Genomic DNA, 12,495 nt, shown 5'->3' with positions numbered 1-12,495 from the left:
GCAGCATCATGTCTGATTTTGAAACTTGCAGAGGGAAAGCTGTTCCCCAAGAACAGAGGCAGGTGCGGCAGCCTCCGCGGGGCTGCCAAGGGAGAGGGAGGGTGGGAGGGACGGAGAAGTGTCCTGCCAGCACGCACACACACCGCCCCCCACCGCTGCCCCTCGCCCCCCACCGCTGCCCCTCGCCATGTGCAGACCCTGGCTCGGCTCCCAGGGGCCACAGCCCCAGGGGTGTGGCACAGAGGTCTTTTCAGAAGCTGGGCTCTGGTTCTTTGTGAGATGAGGCTTTGCTGATGGACGAAGAGGAAAAGCCTCAGGCTTGGGTGCAAGCTTCAGGGCATCTAGACCACTGTACACCCCACGTCTGGTGTTACTGCAGGGGCCTGGCCATCAGCAGAGCTGAGAAAGGCAAGGTCTGCGCGTGGACCTGAGTTTTCTAAGAAAACGCCCCAGAGCGTTGTAAATTCATACATGGGTCTGCCTCTGCTCCTCGGGTGTTGATCTAGTAAAAATAAGCAGTCTTGAAGCCATAGCTCAGGGCTGTGACCTCAGCTGACGTCCAGTGGTCAGTGCCCTTCACTGCGGCTCTGTGACCCTCAGACACTGCACAGATCTGTCCCCTGGAGAATGCCAGGTGCCCAGTGTGCTTACAGGGCCCGGGGCCTGAGGCTGGGGTTTTAGGGCTGTGGGAGCCGCACAGGGAGGGGCAGGAGACGGGCCTGGGGCCTGGAGGGCCCACCTCCCCCTGTGCTGGCCTCTGGTGCTGCCCCGCTGGACGGGCCCCACGGCCCTTCAGGAAGACCGTCCCAACAAAAAGACCAGTTGCACTAGGAAAAGCCTGGCCACCGAGCTCAGATCTCCTAGGATGGGTGCCACAGAGCTTTGCCTCAGTTTCAAGAAAGAAATACCCTCTGCCGAAAGCCTCATTCACCCGCAAGATCTGGATAAAATCTAAATTCCCTTAGACCCTGTCTCAGCCCATTCAAACCCCTCCTGTGGTTTTGGAAGCAGTGTCTGCTCCCGGGTGGCTCAGAAGTTCTGAGGAGCGGACACTGCCACACAGACCTGCCACCTGCTTCTCCAGGGGGAGGCTTGCCAAGCTCCCCAGGTCTGCCAGTGCCCCTGAACTCGCATCTGGGAGCTGAAATGTGAGAGCGTCAGGTGGCCCCGGGAGGAGCTGGTGGACCCGCGGTCCCCACGTTTGCATTGGGCAGCGTCCTGACCTCACGCGTGGTTTATCTGTGAATCTTTGGCGGGGCGAGCGTTTCTCTCCGTGCTGCTCATCGCTGTCGGCTGCTTTGCAGGGCGCTTGTCTTGGTCACCCTGCAAACCTGAGACTTTTCATTACCTCCAAGTGCTGCAGCTCATGCTGCAGAAACCCCATTTTTCTGGGCTTCTGGCTTTTGCTTTGGTCACAGCACCGGCTTGGGAGTGAAGAGGCAACTGGAGGGAGGGGACCCCGCAGCCTGCTCCCCTCCCCGCGTGACCTCGTGCATCTGTCTGAAGCTTCTCTTCTTGGCTCACGCATGAGGACTTAGACATCAAGAAACAAGGGAGGGGGTAAGTATTTCCTGCAATTCTGTTTAATTTTTACTTTAGGAGCAGGGATGAAATAATTTACTTGGCATCAAATAGATGCCAGTGACCCCCCCCCCAAAAATAAAGCTGACTTGCGGGAAAACACGGTTTTCCAGTATTTTGTTGCACAGCACACGGTGCACCTGTGGCTTTGTCTGAAGCCACCGTCTTTGAATTTGTCTAAAGCCACTGGCTGGTTGGCTCCAGCCCTTGCCCGAGGCCGTCTTTGCACCCGATCACCATGTGTCCTGTCAGCAAATGGTTCATCTGGGGGACTTGGCGCTTTCAGAGGAGCTGGCTGGGCCTTGAGGCTGGGACAGGGCAAGGCTGGGTTCATCAGACACTCCACCCAGCCACAAGCCTGCTGCCACTGCTCTGCCGTGAGGCTGGGGCTGCCAGCAGAGAGGCAGCCTTGAGGGGCGGGGGCGGAGGCTGGATCTCAGCTGGAGCCTGTGAGAGGAGAACGGAGTAAGGTCCACCCCTGGGCCTCCCCACCACCGGTGAAGGAAAGCTGGCGGGAAGGCGTAAATAAACACGTGCACACACATCCACACGTGCGCAAACACAGAATCCCTCTCCCCTGTTCCTGCCACCGGCCTGGTGCTCTCGGCAAGTCTTCATGTAACAGGAAAGGCCTGTGAGCCTCCTAAAGGCTGGTGACTGAGTGTCCCCCAGGGCCCTGCCCAGATGATTTTAAATACGAGATTCCTCAAAATCACAGGGGAATATAGGAAAAAAAGCCAGAATCCAGGTCCCCAGCTCCTTTCGCTGCGGCTGGATTGAGCACAGGAGAGCTGCGGGTGGGGACGGGCCTGGGCTGCTCGGCCCAGACGCCAGCACCTTCCCTTCTCCCGGGAACCCCTGCCCTGGCAGCTCAGGCCCAGAGGGTGGCCCCATTAGACATCGCCTGCCTAGGGAATCTGGGGGACGTTTCCATGGTGCCATGTCCTTTCTGAATAGGGAGAGGGGGTGCCCCTGAGCTATTTGTTAATTAAGGCCAGAACTGCCGGGGATTCAAAGCAGAGGGTCCGATGTGTGCCAAGGCTCCCCGGGGCCACCTTTTAGGCTGCCTCCCAGCCCCTCCCTTCCACCCCACTTTGAAGGAATGGAAGCCAGGAAGCCTGGGGGTAGGTGGGCTGGGGGCACAGCTCACAGAGAGAGTCGCTTCCCCTGCTAGTAGCAGCCCCGTCCACTGCCATCCCATCTCAGAGGGCCTCCCCCAGGCTCAGCGCCGTGATGGCCACACTCTCTGCAGTTTGGGACGCAGCGGCCCCTTCCCCACCCCACTCCCCACTGACACGTCTCCCCCCGCCCCCCGGCCTCTACCAGCCCTTCCTCTGATGCTTGTTAGACGTGGGTGTCCCCAGGGCTCTGACCCCAACACCCAGACCCTGAATGTTGGTGTCGGGGTCTGCACAGACACATCTCAGATGCCTCAGACTCGGCCGAGCCCAGCTTGGACTTACCTCTGCCCCTAACCTGCCCCCGGCCAGTGGTCCCATCTCAGTGCACCACAGCCTCCCTGTGTCCGGGCCTGAGCCAGGCACGGTCCTCCTCACCCACCACAGTCAGTCCCCAGGCCCCGGCACTCCTGCTCAGAGCGCTCAACATCTGCAGTGAGGCTGGGTGACCCCAACAGTGTCCCACGGACTCCAGGACAAAACCCAACTCCTGAACCTGGACCATATGTTGTATGTATCTTACCCCACTTAAAAGTGTTCAGATGACACGGTTCTCCCCTCCCAGGCAGGCTCGCCTTTAGGCCTCCTCACCCTACCATCATTATCCCACAGGTCAGACGCCTGGGTCGGGGGTGACTCCCGTGACGCCCTCCTCGCCATCTCCAATCCTTCAACAAAAAATCCTTTTTTTTAAAATTTATCATTCTATTATTTTTAATTCTTTTTTGTTTTGGGAGGAGGAGGTAATTACGTTTATTAATTTTTTTAGAGGAGGATACTGGGGATTGAACCCACGACCTCGTCCGTGCTAAGCATGCACTCTACTACTTGAGCCATGCCCTCCACCCTCCCCTTCAACAAAAAATCCTATCGACTTCACCTGCTAAACATGGCCCAAGGCTGTCTTCTCCTCTCCATGTCCCTGCCTGCCCACAGCAGCCCACCTCCCACCTCAGCCTCTCCTGAACAGCCCCGCCTCCTGGACCAGTTGGCCCAGACTCACTCTGGCCAGGCCCCATGAGCTGTCCACTGCTGCATGAGGTCAGGGGTCAGGAACATGTGGGAGATGCGTCGGGGACTTGCCTGTGGGAGCCCACACCCCTTGCACCCAGGAGTCTCCCAACCAGATGCGGCTGGTGCATCACACATCCCCTCGGAGCCTCCGTGGCCCCTCCCGTGGCCCTGGCATAATCACTCGTGGCAGGGGTTCACTCAGCAGTCATGCTTTTCCACTTAAAGCCACGATTATTTGGTGATTGACTCCCCCATCAGACCCCCTAAGATAAGCTCCTCTCCGGGTAGTGGGTGCTTGTTGCTGTTCCCAAGCCCTCACACAGTGCCTGGTACATAGTAGGTGCTCAGTGCCTGTGCGGAGTGAATAAATGAAGGGCCCAGCAGCTCCTGGGGGAGGGACTCCCCTCCCTCCGTCGGGGCTCTGCCATCGTGCCGTCCGTGCCCCCTGGACCGATAGCGCCTTGCAGCAGGGGATGCTGTGAGTCGCCTGTATGCTCTTGTGGTACCTGGCACACAAAAAGTGCTTAGCGCACGTGGAGTGAACCATTCTCCCGGCCTCCCAACACAGGATCTCGGGGGGAGCCTTGGCACTCCCTTCTCACTCCCTGGAGCCCCCCTCCAATTAGCAACCAAGTTCTGTCCATTGTGTCCCAGGTGAGTCCTCAGGATCTGAGCCCTCCTCTCCGTCCTCCCATTTCCGAGACTTAGGTCTGACTGGAGTCTGAGAACACCCCAAGTAACAGTAACCCAAACAAGTCAGGAGTTTCCAAAGTCCGAGGAAAGCAGCACAGGTGAGGTATGAAGGCTGCACGGTTTTCAAAGTCCTGTACTCTTCTGTGGCTTCCCTCTCCTGAGCACAAGGCTTCATGGTCCGAACTGGCTGCCTGAGCTCCAGCCACAACACAAGAATTCCAGGCAGCTGGAAGGAAGCAGGCGGTGTCCCCTCACTTGAGAACACTTCGCACTCATATCCCATAGGTCAGAACATTGTTGCACATCCAGCTACAAGGGAGCCTGGAAATGTCTTTTATTCTAGAAGGCCATAGACAATGAAAGTGGGAGGCGCTGTTGCTACGGAGGAAGAGGATAGGTCCGGTGGGAAGGCCAGCGCTCTCCTCCCTGCTCCTCATCCCCTTCCACGGTCAGGCCCCTGGGTCCTTGGTTAAGAACCAGCGTGAACACACACCAGCCCCTCACCCAGCAGCCTCATTTAGATTCCGCGTGGCACCCTGCTTGGTCCACCATCCCCTGTCCAGCCACGCACAGCCGCCCTTTCCCCACGAGGCCCTTCCCCACCTCCAGCTGGCCCCAGCATGAGCTGTTTCCCAGCCAGGAATGTCCTTTTCCCCAAGCCCGCCCTCCTGCCCCAACGGCTGCTGAGCAGCTCTTTGGAATCAGCCCCTCCTTTCTTTGTGTTCTCACAAAATGAGTTCATTTTGTATGTTTTAAGATTTCCTGCACGTTCGCAGCATGCCAGGCACTGAGGGAGCGAGGGACTCTGTGCATGCCATCAAGGTGTGTTTCATCTGTTTGCAAGTCTGTCTCTCACCCAGGCTGAGCTTGGTGGGACTGGAGTAAATTCCTTCACCACCCAACGTTCACCTGCGCAGGTGCTGGGGCCCAAGTGGGCAGAACTCCAGCCAAGTGCTCCTCACCACGGCGGTGAGGTCCCTGGCGGGAGGGGCCCAGGGACATGGCCTGCAGGGGGGCAGCAGCCATGGGGTCAGGAACTCCCCCTAACCCCCAACAGACACACGCAGAAGAGGGGTTGAGGGGCTGGGGCTGAGCAGGGAGGGAGGGGGGTCTTTCTGCAGAGGGAACCATCCGCCCCACCCCCACCCCAGACAAAAATGGCACCAGGCGGCTGGGGCCTGGTGGGCCAGGGGCAGTGGGGGCCACGGAGCTCAGGAGGGAAGCAGAGGCCGAGGGGGGTTGCACATTCTGCCCAAGGAGTTTGGCCCTCACGCTGGGAGCCGTGGGAACAGGGAAGGGCTGCTGGCAGGAGGATGACGGGCGATTTGCATTTCAGAAGGTGGAAGGCCCGCTGGCAGCTGGGAGGGCACACAGTGGCCCCAGGGCTGGTGAGGAACCCTCTGAACGCTGCCCCCACCCCAGTGCCCATCAGAGCCCAGTGAAGCCGGCCCTCTCCCAGCCACCCCTGCAGAAAGGAGAGGGCTCAGGGCATCCCAGGGCCCCTGGAGGAAGGGCCGGCCAACGGAGAGGGAGCAGCCTCAGATGGGGAGCATGTTTCCAGCCTCCCGTCCCTCCTCAGGATCTCCATGCACTCCCAGGCCGTTAGTGCAGCAGGGCCCACGCAGCCGGGGCCTCAGCCCTGGGCATCAGGGAGGGGAGCCCGGTGGGACCTCTTGCTCCGCGCCGTCTCCCGCCCGTGCCGCAGATCCAGCTGGGATGTCTGGGGAGGAAAGGGTCCCTGTGCCCACAGGCAGAGAGAGCCAGGCGAAGGGCCCCAGCCATCCTGGCCGGGGACCTGGGTGAGCCTCAGTCTCCCTCTCTGTAAACAAGGGAATGACAGGATCCGTCCGTGTCTCTGGGCGGCGGTGAGCCGGTGGCCGGGGCGGGCCTGTGCCAGACAGGGGAGCTCTCTGAGAGCATGGTGATGATGTCTGTTCCAGAAACACGCGTGGAGCACCGACCAAGGGCCCGGCCGTGATATGTTGTCATCATGGCCTCACTTCCGGATGCCTTTACCTTGCCCCTCTCCTGACCCTGCCCACCCTGCACCCCCAGGAGACGGAGGGGGTTCAGCAGGAGCAGATGCTGGTGACTTTGGACTTGATCCTGAGGCCCTGGGAGCCAGGAAGGAGCCAGCAGGAGAGCAGCGCGGTCAGAGTCCTTCACAGAGACCGGGTGGTGAGGAGGAGCAGCTCTGGGCGACCTGGGCCAGGGGCCTCCTCCTCTGAGCACAGGCTGGGCACACTTCCCTGGGCAGCGGGAGGTCCTCAAGGCTCCCCCGATGAGGCAGCCCACCCTGGGGACATGGGGGGCGCCTGGCCCACACTGACTCCCTGGCCCTGGCCCTGGGACAGGGCACCCTGTGTGTGAGGGAGCATGGTCTGTCCAGCCCCGGCTTGAACCTGGGGACCCAGTGGGGCCTCCCAGATGGGAGCTGTGGCCCAGCCTCTCCCAGGCAAGGTGGAGACTTCCTGGCTGTGGGTGAGTGACAGACAACTTGAGCGGGTCACGTGGGGGACAGGTTACCACCAATGAGGGAAGGAAGCCAGGCTACTCCTGTGGACACCCTCTTTCTTTCCAGTGTGGTCCTGGGACCACTGGGCCGGGGCTGGGGGTGGGGGTGGGTGGGGAGGGGAGACGGAGGCTTGGGAAGCTGCCTGGTGGAGGGCACACTGTCACCAGGGAGCCCAGGCTGGAGAGCGGCTGGTGGGGCTGCGGAGAGGGAAGTGCAGGCGGGGGTGGGGTGGGGGGTGGGGGAGGAGCTCCTCCCTAGCGCTGCTGGGCTGCTCCCGACATCCCGGAAAGGCGTCTTCTCTCCCCAGGCGCAGGGCAGCGCAATGGCAGCCCGCCCTCCCAAAGGCTGCCCAGTCAGCCTTCGTCTCCAACTCAGATCCCAGCCCAAAAAGGGCCAGAGACCCCCGCCCACTGCTCCTGGAGACAGCGTGGAGGTCCGTGAGGCTGCCAGGAGGAGCCCAGAGGCCCCTCAGCCTCCCTGACCCGCCTCTCCCAGCTGCCCAGCCCGGCCCCTCCCCTGTGCCCACCAGGGTGGAATGGAACTGACTGGCTGCCCAGGGGGCATCCCCCAGTGCACTGTAGCGCGGGGAAGTCTCTCCCCATTTGGGGGGCCGCTGAGTCAAGGCGGTCACAGTCCTGGCCCTGTGTCCACAGCCTCGGGTCCTGCCTTGCTCTGTCCCACCTGCCCCTTGTAGAAACTTGGCCTGGGCTTGGCTGTGATGGGCTTTGGCCAAAGGAGCATGAGTAAATGGGACCCGAGCAGACTAGCCCTCGGGCCTCCAGCTTGCACATTCCTGTCTCCCTGAGACACCAGGTCAAGAAGCCCAAGGCAGCCGGCTGGAGCCACGTGGTCTGTTGAGTCAGCACCAGCCACCAGCCATGAACGAGGCCATCAGAGACCATCCAGCCCCAGTGGATCTGCCGCATGAGCAACTCCTGGTGACAGCGTAAGAACCCAGCTGGGGCCAGGCTGCTGACCCCCTGGACTTGTGAACAAACATCGTGGTGGTGGTTTTAAAACACTGACTTTTGAGGTGGTTCCTTTATGCAGCAGTGGACAACCAACACATTGGCCTTTTAAAAATACAACACTCGGCGGGCTGTACTGGAGAGGGAATTAAACCAGAAAAGAAAGGGGTTTCCATCTTCCCTCTGCACCCACTTCTCAGAGCCTGTTTCCTTCTCTTAAAATGGGGATGGCGGTCGTCTGCCTCGTGCAAGGATGAAGTGAGACTCTGGGCGTGAAAGGCATTTGTGCAAGTGTGTGTGTGCACGCACAGTCACCCTCTCTCCCGAATACAGCCTCCTGCTTTCTTCCCGGGCTGTGGTTTGGAGCCTCAGCTTCCTCTGCTATAACGTGGGGAGATGGGCTTGGTGAGCACTGAGGTCCCTGAAGGGGACGCAGGTTCCCGCAGGGCTCACAGCTGGCAGGCACAGCCTGGCACGAGCCCAGGTCCCGTGACTCTCGGCAAAGCGCTGACCACAGCTGCTAGGTGGGGCTGGGCAGGTGGGCAGGGACCAGGGACCCGCATGGGGAGGGTGCACCTTTTCATCCAGTGCCAGTCTCCTTCCATGATACCTACCCCCGGGTGCTGCTGCTGCTCTGTGTTGGGCTTGGGACACGGAGAGCAGTCTTGTCAGTACTGTGTGTGAAGCAAGAGTAAGGAGGCTCCGAGCGAGAGATCAGTGGTGCGTGCTGGGGTTTGAGCATCCTTGGCAGCTTGGAGGCCATCCCTGCCAAGTTCCTGGTTCCCTGGAGCTCTGTGGGTAGGCGAGGTTGCTGGCTAGGTGACTCCAGGCAAGCCAGAGGTATGCACATCACCATTCTGGCTAGGTCTGTTTGGCTGGCTCGTGTGGCCCACTTGGGGACCACACTGGCTGGCATCTCTCCCAGGCCCCAGAGCCATGGGGCAATTCCATCACAGCCAACTTGAAAGCAGCACTCCTGTGGCTTTGTTATAGCCAGGTGTCCATGGGGACTGGGCGCTGGGCTGGCTGTGCATCTCAGCGGGACCAGGGGAAACCCGGCCTCCAGCCCGCTCCTCTCCCTGCCAATTCTCACAAGCTCTGTCTCCACAGAAAATGTGAACCTCGCTGGACACGGTCCAAACGCAGGGGATTCCATTGTTCTGGCTTCCGCTCCAGCGACGGGGTACCCAGCCCCTGCCTGGCCTTTCTCCCAGTGCCTACAGGTCTTGGGACAAACCATTCAGAAGCCTCAATCCAGCCACCTTCCTGGCTCAGGAGACAGACCCTGGGGAGCTCCTGGCCTGGCCTGCCTCCTCCTCCGTTCCAGATGCTTCTACCAGATGCTTCCAAGCAGCTCAGCCCTCAGTTCACTCTCTGCAGATTTTCTCATCCCTGTCCTTCACTCACAAAATCTACTTCCAGGAAGGCAGGCAGGCAGGCAGACAGGGAGACGCTGAGTGAGCCCCTTTTACACAGACTCATTTGTGCATGTGATAAAATATACGAAACCGTTTTTTAAGGTACAATTCAGTGGCGTTAAGTTTGTTCATACTGTTGTGCAATTATCACTATTTCCAAAACATTTTATCATCTGAAAAAGAACCCCACCTGACCCATTAAGCAGTCACTTCCCATCCCCCTCTCCCAGCCCCTGGCAACAGCTAATCTACTTTCTGTCTCCATGGATTCCTCTCTTCTGGGCATTTCCTATGAATGGAATCAGACAGTACGTGGCCTCTTGTGTCTGGCTTCTCTCACTGAGCATCATGTTTTCGAGGTTCATCCGTGTTGTACTGTGTTTCAGTGCCTCATCCCTTTTCGTGGCTGAGTAATATTCCACCGTGTGGCGGTACTGCGTTCTGTCTATTGGTTCATCAGCTGATGGACATTTGGGCTGTTGTGGCCTTTTGTCTGTCACGAATAGTGCCGCTGTGTCATGTTGTCTTACAGACGTCTCACATTTAAGTAGGACCCTACCCATTTTAGCCATCGAAAGGCTGAGGCCCAGAGGACCTGTGACTTGGAGAAGAAGGTAGTTAATTTCAAAAGAAAGGAAAGGGAAACTCCCGGGCTTTGGAGCTGAGAAATCCTGGGTGAGAGCAAAGAAAGAATGATGCCCAAAGATGGAGCATTCCGGGAGCTGGGCACGCAGCCTGGCCTTCCACACACAGCCTGGACTGCACGGCCTCCCCAGTGGGTGGGACCCACTGCAAATAAAGGAAGCTGAGACCCATCTGCTTTCCACATGAATGTGTGCATTAGGAGCAAGTTTCTTCATTTCTGAACCTCGAAAACCCCCTCGTCACTGGCTCTGTGACGTAGGAACCCGGCTGGGGGCCAGAGGAGATTGTGGAAGTAGGTGCTCGGGGCAGCTCAGCTGGTCCTTCCTGCCCCCGTGAGCCCAGCCCTGCTGGGTCCTTCCGGGCCCCCATGGTGGAGGGGATGGGAGGCTGCGGCTTCTTACTGCTGCCTGAGCGGCTTCCTCAGTTGGGGGAAGACTAGCTGTTTCCCCATCGGCCACCTTGTCCTGAGTCACTGCCAGGTCAATGAAGGTGTGTCCCTTGGCATCCTGCTTGGTGGCCAGCATTGCAGGCCAAATCCTCTCTGACTTCTCCAGGCACTGGAGCCCTGTTTCAGGCTGTCTGGCCTGGATGAGGCTGGATCCTGGCTGCCTGCCTGCACGCATGTGGATCTCATGCCCCCTGAGCAACGGCAGGACCCGGGCTTCAGTTGCTCCATCTGTCAAATGGGGCTCAAGTCAGCCTCCAGCCACAGTGGTCCCGGGACAGGCAGGAAGAACCACTGCAGCTCCAGCCAGGGAGCGCCAAGCAGGAAGGCGGTGGGGTTGGGGTGGGCCTTCCTTGAGTCCTGCCCCGTCACCTGGCATTCTCTAACCCTCACCCCCCTGGAGCCACAGGAACTGTGTTGTGCAGATTAGGGACAGAAGTAAAGATCCTGAGATCACACAGCTGCAGGCGTGGGACACCAGAGCCCCTGGCCCCTACTTGTTCCCAGGAAACCATGATTTTTCAGGGCTTTTCAGATCTATGGGGATTTTGTCCCCAGTACCCAGACCTCAGGTAGGAGCAGGTTCTGGGCTCAGGCTCCCCAGTCGAGGCCCCGGAGGTGCTTTTCCAGAGCTGTATGTTGTGGGTCCTCCTTTTCTCCTTCCTGGACCTCCTTTGTCATTCTTCCTCTGTGGGTCCCATTAAGAAAAGGTTTCACCCACCAAATATATTGCAAGTGGCAATCAAAGACGAGCTCCTTTGCCATTTTGTGCCAATCAGAGACACAGAACGCCAGCCAAACGAAAGCTCGGGACAGCCTGCTGTATGTTTCCTGTGGCAGCTGTAACAGGACCACGCAGGGGGCAGCTTAATCAACAGAAATGTATTATCTCAGGTCTGAAGGCTGAAGTCCAAGGTAGCGGTGTCAGTAGGGTTGGTTTCTTCTGAGGCTGTGAGGGTCCGACACCTCTCCCAGCTACCGGTGGCTCAGCAGTCCTTGAGGTTCCATCACCCCCGCTCTGCCTCTGTGCTCATATGGAGCCCTCTGCGTGTCTCTGTATCTCTGCATCACTGTTTTCAGGCTTCCCTCGTACAAGGCCACTGTCTTTGGACCAGGGCCCTCCGTAATCTAGTGCGACTTCGACCACATCTGCAGGGACCCTGTTCCCAAACAAGAGCACAGTCACAGGCACCACGAGTTTGGACTTGGACACATCTTTTGGGAGGACAGAAGTCAACCCGGCACACCTGAGTTCTCATTTCACATGATGTTTGGCTCTGGCTTTCTGCCCTGCCAGAGGAAAATGCACAACTCTGTGAGGTTTCTGGGAAGGTGGAAAGGAGCTCAGGAACCCCATGCCTCCACCTAGGGACCCTGGTAGGCCTGCCATGCTGGTGCTGGTGGCATGCGAATCACAGCGAACAAAGCCAGGGTCTATGGCTGTGTGATCTGCAGCTAACATCAGGGACCAGAACCTCTCCCCTTTAGGGTTGGAGAATGTGACCTCCCTTCACCTGCCTGGCTGTTATTCCCCCACTGGGTGGTGTCTGTGAATTACCCGGAAAGTGGAAAACACAGCATCGCAAAGGCCTTTTTCCCCACATATGCCTTTCTCGTCTGCTTGTGGGAGGGTCCACTGGGGCCCACTGGGCTTATCACAGGAAAACGGGTGCGTCAGGGAAGTCAGATGAGTAGATGGACAGTCCTCTTGGGAAGCCACTGCCCAGAGCTGTCCCTGCCTGCAAGAGTCTAGCCCAGCCACAGAGCTGCCCGAGCCCACGCATGGCAGACAGCAGAGCCCCAGGTGTGGAAACCTGTTTCTCAGAATGCAGGAAGTCCAGAGCACACACTTCTACCCCTGGGGCGCCCACAGCGCCTCCAGCTGCCTCTGTTTGTGCGGTCCCCATCTTGCGTAACAAGCACGAAGATGCCCCACTAGGAAGTGCAGCTGTGTGACTTCAAAGTCCATGCTCAGCCCTCCCCAGCAGCTGCCTGCATTTCCAGGCCCAGAGGAGCCAGGATAGGACACTGTCTCTCT

This window comes from Camelus bactrianus, chromosome 18 (assembly GCF_048773025.1).
Source record: "Camelus bactrianus isolate YW-2024 breed Bactrian camel chromosome 18, ASM4877302v1, whole genome shotgun sequence".
Lineage (NCBI taxonomy): Eukaryota > Metazoa > Chordata > Mammalia > Artiodactyla > Camelidae > Camelus > Camelus bactrianus.
This window is presented reverse-complemented; position numbering follows the sequence as displayed.